The sequence below is a fragment of the Pleurodeles waltl genome, chromosome 1_2 (genome assembly GCF_031143425.1).
Source record: "Pleurodeles waltl isolate 20211129_DDA chromosome 1_2, aPleWal1.hap1.20221129, whole genome shotgun sequence".
NCBI lineage: Eukaryota > Metazoa > Chordata > Amphibia > Caudata > Salamandridae > Pleurodeles > Pleurodeles waltl.
Window position 1 is genome coordinate 1,304,666,900 of NC_090437.1, and position 12,078 is coordinate 1,304,678,977.

Sequence of the window (12,078 nt, forward strand, 5' to 3'; positions counted from 1 at the left end):
TTGCTCTTCAGGGACCACATATGGCTGTGTACACTGATCAATCATGAACAGTTTGTTGTTGTAGTGGGTGTAATTTCGATGCAGACACTACTCCTAAATCTTCCAGGCCAAAGGTAAGTAGGTGATGCATCACTTACCTCTGCCATGTGTCTGGGTAAATGTGTATTTTGGCATCTGCTAGCCAGAAGGTAGTTTCCTTCAGAGTATGATGGGTGCTGGTGCCTCACTGTAGTCTGTAATCAAGGTGTCCAACATACATGTGACAGAGCTTACAATGTTCTTTGGATTCAGCAAATGATCACTACTTCTCGTGGTAAGTGGGGAATGTCCATTGACATGCTTTATGTGCCATCACTGTTGCCAACATTCCTTGTGCCTACATGTCAGCATGTGTTCCTTTTTCTTTGGAAAACATTTGTAATCTGCACTTTCATGCCTGGTCTACTTATGTTGATGGGATGACATTTGTATTTCCCTACATATATGTCCATGGCAAACTGTTTGAGGAGTAGTACATTTACAATGGGGATACATTTCATGTCGTGCTACAGACATGAGTGTGTCACCATTGTTTATTGGCTGACACATACCTTCACCTGTCATAGCATGTCATTTGGCATGTAGATCTGCGGTAGCAATGAGGGACATTATAGTTAGATCTAGAGTTTAGAGCCACAATGTGAATATTTGTGCCATTGATGTGGCATCATGTGGAAAAGTGCACTTTACATGTGTAATGGTTAATGTATGTGCCCTGACTGTTGGCATGCATCATGGAGTGACTTGAAATTATGTTTAAATCGCATGTGTTTGGGTACAGACATTCATCCACAGACAGACATCTAGGTTTGCATAGCCAAAATGGGGGCAGTGATGTAGCTTCCCATTGAGCAACATGTTGAGGGCATTCTACAAGCCCTTGCTAATTTCCATGTCTCGCCAACATGCACAGGGCTAATGGCTTCTACTGAAGCACTCAGAGTATGTCATTGTAACGGGTGCCGACATTAGTGGTGATTACCCTGGGACTTGCTGATTTATTGTTTTGTGTATTTTGGGGACATCTCTTCCTGACATATTGCACATGATGTCTACAGGCCACATGTTGGGCCTATCTGAGCAACACTAATACTGCCTCCTTGACTCTATTGGGACAAATGTCACTTGGTAAAGTGTATATTGTTGATATGTTTCCAGTGTGACATGGGTATTTCCATGTCACCTTCTCCAGGATATTGTACTGTTGTCATCATCATGGCATGATTTTGTATCATCAGTCCTCAGTGTTGGGTCATCAAGTATGTGACAATTAGATGTGTACAAGACCTTGTGTGGGATCTGTGGGAATGGACTCGGTATTGGCCTACTGTTGTGTGACAACAGGTGACTAAGGTCTGCTCCATGGGGCAAAGCTTTGAGGGTAATGGTGTCCCCTAATGGTTGAATGGGTATTGTGAATGCATAACTTCAGCCATGCAATTGTAGTTGTCTGAGATCCTGATTTTCGATGACAGTTCCAATGGCATGCATGCACATTGTATGGCACATGTATGTACCACTTAGGTGGCGTTTGTTGCTGGGGCCCACTTGACATCATGGTAATGTTTGCTAACCAGAGCTGTTGTTGAAGTGTGATCATGGACATGTGATGACCCTATTTCTCTTTGTCTTTGCAGCATCAGCACCAGAAAGCGAAGGAGACAGGCCATAGGCAAGTGGGAAAGCATCTGGCTACGGGACCTCGGGTCAAGACACCACTGACACAGATAGACCCAGTGGCCCAGATGGCAAGGGGAGTGTCACAGGGTAGACCACAACATTATCCTCATCATCATCGGATTCTTCCTTCAGTAGACACTCCTTAGTGGTGGTAAACCAATCAGAGCATCTGCCTGTACCATCCTTGTCCGCCAGCCCCTGTCATCGGCCTTACTGTTGCTCCACACCAAGTTGAAAGTGCCAGCTCACCCAAGAGGGTGGGTGTCTCCTTTGCCTTAGGCACCTCCGCCCCAGCTCCTGCTACCCTCAGTGAGGAGGCTATTGACCTCCTGAAAACGATCTCTGTGGGTCAGTCAGCCATTGTGAATGCCATCCAGGCATTGACCACCCAACTGCAAAAGACCAACGCATTCCTGGAAAGCATTCATGGTGCAATGGCTGATCTAAAGAGATCTTTTCAGGCTCTGGCCTCCACACGGATGGCAGCCAGTCCCCCTCCACCTTCCGTCCACCCACCACCTCCCTCTTCCCAATCCAAATCCCCCTTCCGCTACCTACCCAAAGCACACAGGCAGATCCACACGCATCCACATCAACACACAAGAGGAGTACACACAAACACAAGCACCACAAAACACAAGCAAACAACAGCCACCCACAGGCACAACACCAGTCACAACTCCTCTAGATACCCCCACCACCCCTAGCATCATACACACTACATCCAGCATACTCACGTACACCACACTAACAGTCAGTGGCACACCCACCACTGGTCCTTTGTCCTGGTTCCTCCACCCCCATCACAAACCCAAGTGGCCCATCCAGTTCCCAGCCCCTCCCTTCCATCTCCCAGGCCTCCCCTGTTCCCTGCAAGCACCCATACCTCTCCACCACCCAAGAAGAAGCCCAACCCTCCCAAAAAGAAGACCACCCCTCTCAAGTCCAAACTCCCCTCCAAAACCCAACACCCCCCCAGATATTCCCTGAGGTGCCTGTCCACCCCCTTGATGACCCTTCCTGTGGAGGTTCCATGGCAGTTGAGAGTCAGGTTTAGGCACAACACTGTGCTATTATTGGACTGCATATGGACTGGCCAATGGCCTTTGGACTTGAAAAATGTTCTGTTTAATAGACCCAAATGACTGAACTTCAGGATACTCGGTTGTTTGTGACGTCAGACGTGAAGCAACGTAACTCAAAACAAGCCATGAGCTGAGCAACTGCTGGCTCCCCGCAAGCCGTGAGCCACGAGTGAGCCGCAAATCAATCAGCTACTGCAGCCGTTTCGTCTGCTTGGTCCGCCACCTGGTTCCCATGTGGCCCACCGGCCGCTGGCTCCCCCGCTGTGAGCCGCAAGTTAGCATGGCTGCCGCCGGCTATCACAGCTATTTGGTCCGCCATTCGGCACCTCAAGTGGGCTGTCCAAGCCCACGCGGGATCCCGTGTGGGAACTGGATATTGGATATCGGAGCCCGGCCGGCAGCAAGGAGCCTCGAGGAGCCCTGAGGACCCCTGAGGAGTCATGAGGAGACGTAGGAGCTGCGAGGAGACGCGAGGAAACGTAGGAGTGCGCAGAAGTGTGGATCTAGGAGCTGCCACAGTTTCTACAGTCATAACACCCACAACACCCATAACAGTGCAGTGCAGTGTGGTGCACCTGATATCGGGAACCGCGTGCAGGGTGCCGTTTGACTCCGAGGCGCCGTCTTTGCCACCACGCGCCTGCACTTTCCTCCAGCTGCTCATGGGTGGATCTCATAGCAACGCTGCCTTCTCCCGCTCCGCTCTGGTAGTTGGGCACTGGCCCGGCGTCAGGTGCTGGGAGGAGGCTGTTGGCCACCGCAGTGGAGAAGAACAACTGAAGCAAGCAGTGGAAATTCTCTCACCTGTCTATTTCCCTGCACCTGTTTCAGCTCCTGTTCCTGCCTTTTCCAGCACTTCCTGTTCGCCCATGCTACAAGGTATTGTTGTCTCTCCAGTTAATACTGCCTCTGCTCATCTTTAACAGCAACTTTGTTGTGGTTCTCTCACTTAACTGATATCTGTGCCCAAAGCCCTCCAGCAGAGTTTCTTGCTTATTGGATTATTTTTTGTTGTGGCCCGAGGAAAACATCTATCAAAACTTCGTAAGGCATAATGACTGCTAAAAAATTTAGATCTGGCCGTCTACTCCCTAGGAGATCTTGTTCTAAAACCAAATCTAACCCTCTTCTCAACAAGGGAGCAGCCGCGCCAGGCCTAAAATGAAGAAACCAGATTTTCTCTCTATGGGTCAAAGAGAAGGCTCCCCCTAACCTCTCTGAGCTCTTAGCCGCAGATAAATTTTACCATCAGGAGAACCTCTCCATCTTAGTCCTCGCCCTAAGGAGTCAGCTTCTTTTAATGTTTTGGAAGAACCAATCTGAGGCTTTTCTGTGCCCCTAACATCTCCCTCTAATATCCAAGTTCCCGTTTCCTACAAAGCTGCCTCGTCATAACCTACTGCAACCCCTCCTTCAATCTATGACTCCACTGGTTCGGTCTCTGCAAGGGAGGACTTGCCTCTCTGAACTGTTAGCAATGCTCCTCTCCAATGTACTGGCCTGGAAAACCCTCTGGTTGACTTTATCCTCCCTGATGTAGACTGAGAGCTACTTAAAAGATATGGGCCGTGCCGGGGAGCAAAATCTCCCCAGCCCCCGTCCCTGCTTCTATCCATGGGTTTGCAGCTCTTTAGTAGCACTCCCTCCAACCACACTTCATTATGTTCACATCTCTCAGTGACTCCCGACTTGAGCTTAAATGTTAATTCCCTAAGTAATCCCCCTGACCAAAACGTATTGGTCTCTTCCTCCCTTTTAAGCTTAGAGCGACTCTTATCCTCCATTTTAAATCTCTTAGAAAAAATGGTTGGGGGACCCGACTGTATCTTCAACTTCGTAACAGCCATTTTAAAAGAACCAACCACCGGCAAAGGAGTTAAATATGAATTATCGACACCACAACGAGAAGATCCTTTAGCACGGCCATGTGCTTCTGTGAACACAGATATATTTCTCGGTACTGATTTTTGTTGCCAGGCTGGCGCATCCCATATTGCGATACCCCCTAAGAATCTAGTTTTCACCGAGAGCCCAGTAGACTCCATTAGATTTGTATTGAGCGATTTCTCATCAAGGAAAAGCCCGGATCCTGATCTCCAAAGCTCAGGGCAGGATATGTTTTACATCTTCAAAGCTCGACCAAAGGCAAACTCTATGATCGGGGTCCCTTGTCTTTCAGAGCAAATGCTAACATGCAAAAGGAAAAAACCTAAGAGGGCTAAAAAAGCAATCTGAAGGTTCTCCAAAAAAGGTCTGAGAAAGGTGCGATTCTCTGAGGATTACTCTGAGCCACAGGAACCTCTAACCCGGAGGCTCAAGTTCTACAACATCACACAGTAATTACTGACTCTTGAGTAATGGCTGTGCCTCTACGCTCCACCTGCATGCCAGATCGGGATGACTCAATTTTGATCCAAGATTTGCCTATATCTCAATCAAATAGGCTACCTTTAAATCCCCAAGCAAATCTTTTAGAGCTCCTCCGGGGCTGAAGCTTAAGCCGCTTTGGTTGCAACCCTCAAAAAGGGAAAAGAGATTAAATTCTGAGGCTACTTTGATTCTAGATTTTATGCTCCTATTTGATACAGATCTTTTTTTAAATATATCTCAATTGTTTTACAGAGATAGAACCACTCAGATTAATTGAAAGTAGTGACTTAAACCTGGTTACTCTGGAGGATTTGGGTTTTAATCCCATGTCCAGAGTGTCCTTTCATTTAAAACTAATTGCTAACAAAATCTTAAATAATTCTGAACGTTTACAATGTAAAGGTATTGATGTGGTACCTGTCTTGAGTGATGTGAGAAGCATGTTAGCCAATAGGGCCTCACAGCATCCCTACGACGGTGTGAGGAAACACAGCTTTATATCTATTCCCCTAGATAATTTTGACAACTATCCCTCTGATCATCAGGGTTTAAAAATCTTCCTGGGGGAATATTGCCGGGAAGTGTCATTTAGGGATCCTCCAATGCGCTCACTCTATGATCTAAGTATCAAGGCTATATATACCCCAGCAATTTGTTTTTAGCTATATTTCTACACAGCACCGGTAAAGGAGCTGAGGTCATCTCACTCCCATAAACTCTTATGTCTCCCCTGGTGTCCCTTTGGATATCCTCTCAGCTAAGGTATTTCATTTTATTGAGGAGTTTTGTGATAGGGAGCCAGCAATGCCAATTATTATGGCTGGTGATCTAAATTATAACATTTCTAATTTAGTCACCTTTCTGGGACAAGGAAGAAGAGGATGCATTTGGGATACCAACCTGTATTTTCCCCCATAAACTAAGGTCTGATAAGCCTGGGAAGCGTTTCCTTGGGCACCTGAAGGTAAATGATTGCATTGTAGCAAATGGTAGACTTCCACCTGATTCTCCAGCCCGTTTTATGCACAAGTCTCGTGGGGATGCTGCTATTTTGGATTACATGGTAACAAGCTATCAGGCATTTTCCTTGATACAGGACATAAAAGTGTTAAAGACCACTCTTAGTGATCATAATGTTTTGGTTGTTTCTCTTAACTTGAAGGTCAGAATTCTCAGTTTAATGTCAAAACGGGCAGAACGCATTGGTCCCCCGGCAGGCTTGAGGGGCTTAAAGATATCTTAGAGACCATCTTGAATGACCTTGGTAATTGGGTAGGAAAGGTTTTGGAGAAATTCACTGTGTTTATGCAGCAGCTAACTTTGACCACCCGCCAGAAGGCCCAGGGCAAGCATATGGTAAAATCTCGCCCTCTACTTTTACTAAACAGAGAAATTAACACTCTCATTCGTAAGCAACATAGGGATTACACATTAGAAATGCAATCTTGGTTAGACCTTTTAAAAAGGAGAAGGATGCGTTTAAGAACTTGTTTAAAAAAGGATGCTATGGATAGACTCTGGTTTGCGATAAGGGAAGCAGCCTCCAATGGCCATACCAGGCGTTTCTGGTCATTGGTTGCAGACGGATGTGGCACGAGAACCAGATCTCTCCAAATGACAGTTAACGAATCCAGACGGTCGACCTTTATATCTGGCCTCTATGCGTCTAATGGGAACACTGTGGAACTCCCCCAAGTTGGGACAGATCCCTTATATACATACCCCACTTTAAAAGAAATTGAGGGTGTAATTAGAGAAATGCGAAGTTCTGCCGCAATGGGCCCCCAAGAAATCCATATACTGGTAATAAAACACGATATACCTTCCTGGTGCAGGATTTTGTACCTGGTTTTTCATACTCCTATGAAACCAGGAATGTCCCCTTGTCCTGGAAGGGTAGTATTATTGTTCCCCTCTACAAGAAAGGGGACCAAAACTGCCCGGGAATTATCACCAGATCGCTCTTCTTGATGCATTCGGGAAAATCTTTGCCAAATTTCTGCTTTCCCAGATTCATGATTGGGCAGAAAAGAATAAAATTAGCCCCATGGAGCAATCAGGCTTAAGGAAAAAACATGGTACAATCGATAACATCTCAGTCCTGCAAGTAATTAACAAGAAATATGTCTCCCTGACAGGGGAGTTGATCTAAGCTGCCTTCATTGAGTTTTCTACAGCATTTGATAAAGTAGATTGTGTCATGTTGTGGAAAAGGTTTTTAAGGCTAGGCATGCCTGGCATCCTTCTTGACCTGGTGGTTGTCCTTCACTCCTCCACCTGGTGTAGAGTATTGCTAGGGGGAGAAAGAGGCCTGTCACATGTAATTGCAACCGAGAATGGCCTAAAATAAGGGTGCATGTTGGCCCTGTTGTTATTCTCCTTGTACATCTCTGATTTACCCACCTATTTAAGCAGGAATTTCATATATGCCTTAAAGATCTTACATTTAGATCCCACAACAATTTTTTTGTTCTCTCCTGTGCTGCTCAAATCTACAAATAGGCAAGCAACTTGGGCCGCGAGTCTCCGCTTGGACAAACAGGCTTGTGCACACGGGCAGAGTTTTCAATCTATATCCAACACCATACGATTGAGGGTAATGCAGCCCTATCTCAGTTGTAACCTGCCTCATGGGGTGAGAAGATTCTGTCTCCTGCTGCGACAGGGGCTGCTTCCTCTTAATATATTACAGGCTAGATGGTACGGTTCCACAGCTATTTGTAATCTTTGCCAAAATGGTGCCCAAGATTTGAATCATGTCATATTTATTTGTCCGGCTCTGTCTCAGTATTGTCATAGATGGCTGCACCCCATTTGTTCTCACTCTCTCCCTACGCGCAGCTTCAGAGGTATTGCAGGTCTTCTCTTTTCCCCCAAATGAAATGTTTTGTATTAGGATTTTTAACTATTTTAAGTGCTTCTTATCTTTTTATTAACTTATTTAGTTGTATATGAAAGCTCAGTTTTTACTTTAGGTGTGTTTTATATGGACCATCTGTGGAGTTCCGTATCATAATAAATAAATAAACTTGAAACTAAAACTTGAAACTAAACCCAAACAGTTGTGTTTTGGGGTATACTTTTGTCCTGGAATTCCTTTTCTAACTTCATGTTATTCCTGAGTGACTTGTGTTGTGTGCCTACAGTTTTGTATGTTTCAGACTGCTTGCTGATCCATTTGCTGTTGTTTGCAGTATCTGACTTTGTGGGCAAGGCTGGTGTCCCCCAAGAGAACTGTATATATTGACTGTAAGGATATGTGGGTGTAAATGCAATGGTGGTTTCATGGCATTTTGTACTGTTTGGTATGGTAAGAATTTAATCTTTTGTTGTCCAATGTGAGCTCGTATGGTGTTAGACTTGTCCCCTGATATGGCTTATGGATTCATCTGATGTGTGTCAGCTTGAGATTTGTTTGTGCAGACATGGAGTGTGTTGAATTGTGCTACGTTAGTTTGCATTTGACTGTGCATGTGTCCATTTAGCTGTGTGTACCTTGCAGCTAGTTCCTGGATAGGTATGTCCCATGCAGTTGGAGTTGTATGTGCTTTGTTCACTTGCACTCAGGGGCAGCTCATCCACTTGGGCGGAGGAGCATCGCCCCCTCCCCCCCGCCCGCCAGCAGCTGAAAAACCTTTCTTTGAAAGGGACGGGACCACAGGGGTGACGTGCACTGAGGAGGAGTGCACTCAGAGTGCATGTGTGTTTGGCCAGCCTTCTTGGGCCGGACAAACACACATGCGCAGAGGGCTCTCTCCAGCCCAGCAACTATGTTGCTGGGCTGGAGAGAGCCTGCATAGGCTCCCAGTCTTCTTGGGAGTGCCTAGCCAGGGCTCTCCCAGTCAATCCTGACGCTGCTCTGAGCAGCGTCATTGGTGCTGGGCAGGCTGGCAGCCTGTGCCTGCCTGGAGCGACGAGGGAGAGTGGAGAGCCTCGTCGTGGAACGAGGTAAGTGTTTTTTTTTAATTATTATTATTTTTTTATTTAATTTTTACCCGAGATCCCCCCACACTCCTCCGCACCACCCCACCCCTTCCATGCAGCGCCAGCCGCGACTGCCTGCACTTCCACATTGTGCAGATGGGCATGTCATTTGAGTTTAGTATTTTTGGTCCCGAGACATGTGTAGGGCCATTTCCGGTGCACATTTTGTTTATGCATCCCAGTTCAGCCTCCTTCCCTGAGTGTTCCTGATGCCCCCATCCCTATTGTGCAGGTATTGTTAGCATAGTGCTCCTGGTCTATTTGTCTCTCTGTCTATTGTGCATCCCATTGTCTTTCCATTGTGCTGTGATGTGTGTGTCCATTGCTGGGCTCTTTACTGGGAATGTTGTTTGTGTTCCATGCCACATCGATAGATATGTGTGTTGTATGTGATGACAGTCCCTGGCCTGTGTGGAATGTAAGTGTGTGAGTTTTATTGGTAGATGTGATGTTTGTGTGTTGTTGGTGATGTGTGAGACAATGTTGTGTAGCCTTCATGTCCCTGTGCCTCAGATGTGTGGACGTGTATTTTTGTGTAGTATTGTGGTGCAATGTGAGTGAGCTGCCCAAGGGGGCATATTGAAACTGTGAATGTGTCCACCTTCATGTATGATTTTAACTGTGTACATGATGAGACGTGTACTTGGTGCCCGTAGTGTGACCCCCATATGGTGTGGACGACAGCACTACGATCTTTTGTTACAGGAAATTACACAGGTAGGTGTGCATACTTACGGTTGGGTGCACCCATGGTGGCATTGATTTTGTGCTCCTTCGATGATCAACAACAGCAGCAGGACGTGCATGATGGGTTCCATGGCACCATCGACCGTGTGAGGCTGTCTGCAGGTGAGTGTCTCCCTTTATACTGTCCGCTTCTGACTTTTGAAACGTAGTGGTTGGACTGCCATGGTCACATTGGTGGTGTGCAACCTCGTAATGTGTCCAGTGGCAACTCAGGCTCTGCCGGTCTGTTTGTGCTGCCTTGGACTGCTGCAGTCTGTGCTGCCTGGAGGTGCCAGCGGAACGGCGGCGGTCTTTGCTCCATAGGCCAGCATGCCTCGCAATACGGCGGTCCGACCTCTATCTCGATGGCAGTCGACCGCCACCACCGCTATGGCAGTCGATGGACCCCCAAACTCGTAATGAAGCCCTTAAACATTTTTTTATTCTTGTGTTTTAGCATGAGTATATGTTTTAATACTCAATTACAAGATAAATGCAATTAAAATGTAAAAACATTTTTAGAAAGATGTGTAATTTTTTGAAAATTAAAATTTATTTCCATAAAATATATTACTTCTAAATTATATTAGCAATATTTCTAAACTATATTTTGCTTTCCAATATTTTTGTTAATTTTAAAACTCTATATTTTTTGCATTCTATATTTTTATTGAGATATTTATTAACTTAAGGTATTTTTGCATTATGATATTTTGGAATATTTTGTTATTTTATTGCAAAGAGAGCATTGAAGATATTCTGCAAACTATATTTTCACATCGATTTGTTTGTAGGTCAGCATTATTGATTTCACTATTCAGTAGAAAAACCTTTCATATATACAGTATATTGGGGCAGAACTTGGAGAGTTTCTCTCTGCAGAATTTGTTGAGTTACATGAAAAAGCAGAAAGATTCCGGGGAGTTCCGCAACTGGGCAGAAATCAGCATGTCAAGATGCTCTTGCAGATTTTTAATGCCGGGAGCTCGTTTCGGTCTGAAAAATCAGCATGGACCGCACCATGTAGCGCACCAGAGAGTGCTGATGCGGAAGTTGATTTTGCTGCTGCTCAAGTAAATTTTCTACTCGAACAAAAGGTTTCTCACCGCACACGGTCACAAGCACCTGCGACAATTCACGGTGAGAAAGCAGCAAACTGGAAGTCCCTCCTACAGTCCAACATCCAGCAGCAGTAGGCTGCACAGCAATGCAGTGCAGAGTGGATGTCCCTCATGGTAGCCCAGCGTTCCTCCCCCGACAGGATGTCACTGTCCCAAAACTGCTTTAAAAGACATGGGGCTACTGCCCCTGTACTTATACTCAAAATGTCTTTGATCTAGGGTGCACTTCAAAGGAACTTTAGAAGTGCACAACACCCCCTTAAACTCCAGCCCTGGCTCCAGACAGCAGTAGGGGGTATATGAGCCCTTTGTGTGAGGGCAGGACACAGCCTATACAAATGTAAGTGGGCCCTGCCTCCTAAACTCCCAGCTCTGTTACACCTCCACCCTCCCTGTATGATGCCTGTCTGGGAAGCATGCACAAAGCCCACCCGTCAGTCTACCCCAGACGTGGATTGGAGTCAGGCTGCAAAGCACAAGAGTCAAAAGCACAGTGGAATGCCCACTTTGTAAAGGTGGCATTTCCGCAATAGTAATAAAAAATCAACCTACACAAATAAGCAGGATTTCTCACTACCATTCCAAACATACTAATTATGCCCACATTACTACTCATAGATCAGAAATTACCACATAGATAAGGGAGTTCATTATGCAAACCCATGAGAGAGGCAGCACTCACAGCAGTGAGAAACCAAATGGTCTGTTTGTCACTACTAGGACATGCCACACAATGAAGGCATATGTCCTACCTATAGCAACATAGCGCCCTGCCCATAGGCCTACCTAGAGCCTACATAGGGGTGTTCTATATGTAGAAAAAGGGGAGTTCCAGTCTTGGAAAGTGATTTTAGATGACAAAACCAATGTGGTAGTAAACTGTGCATGCAGGACCTGCAGGGGCAGGCCAGAGACAGGTTTGAAAGGCCGCTTCTGTGGGTGGCACAAGCTGTGCTGCAGGCCCACTAGTAGCATTTAATTTCCAGGCCCTGGGTATATGGGATACCACTGTTCAAGGGACTTATAGGTTAATTAAATATGCCAAACCAGTGTAAGCCTATCGTACCAAGTTT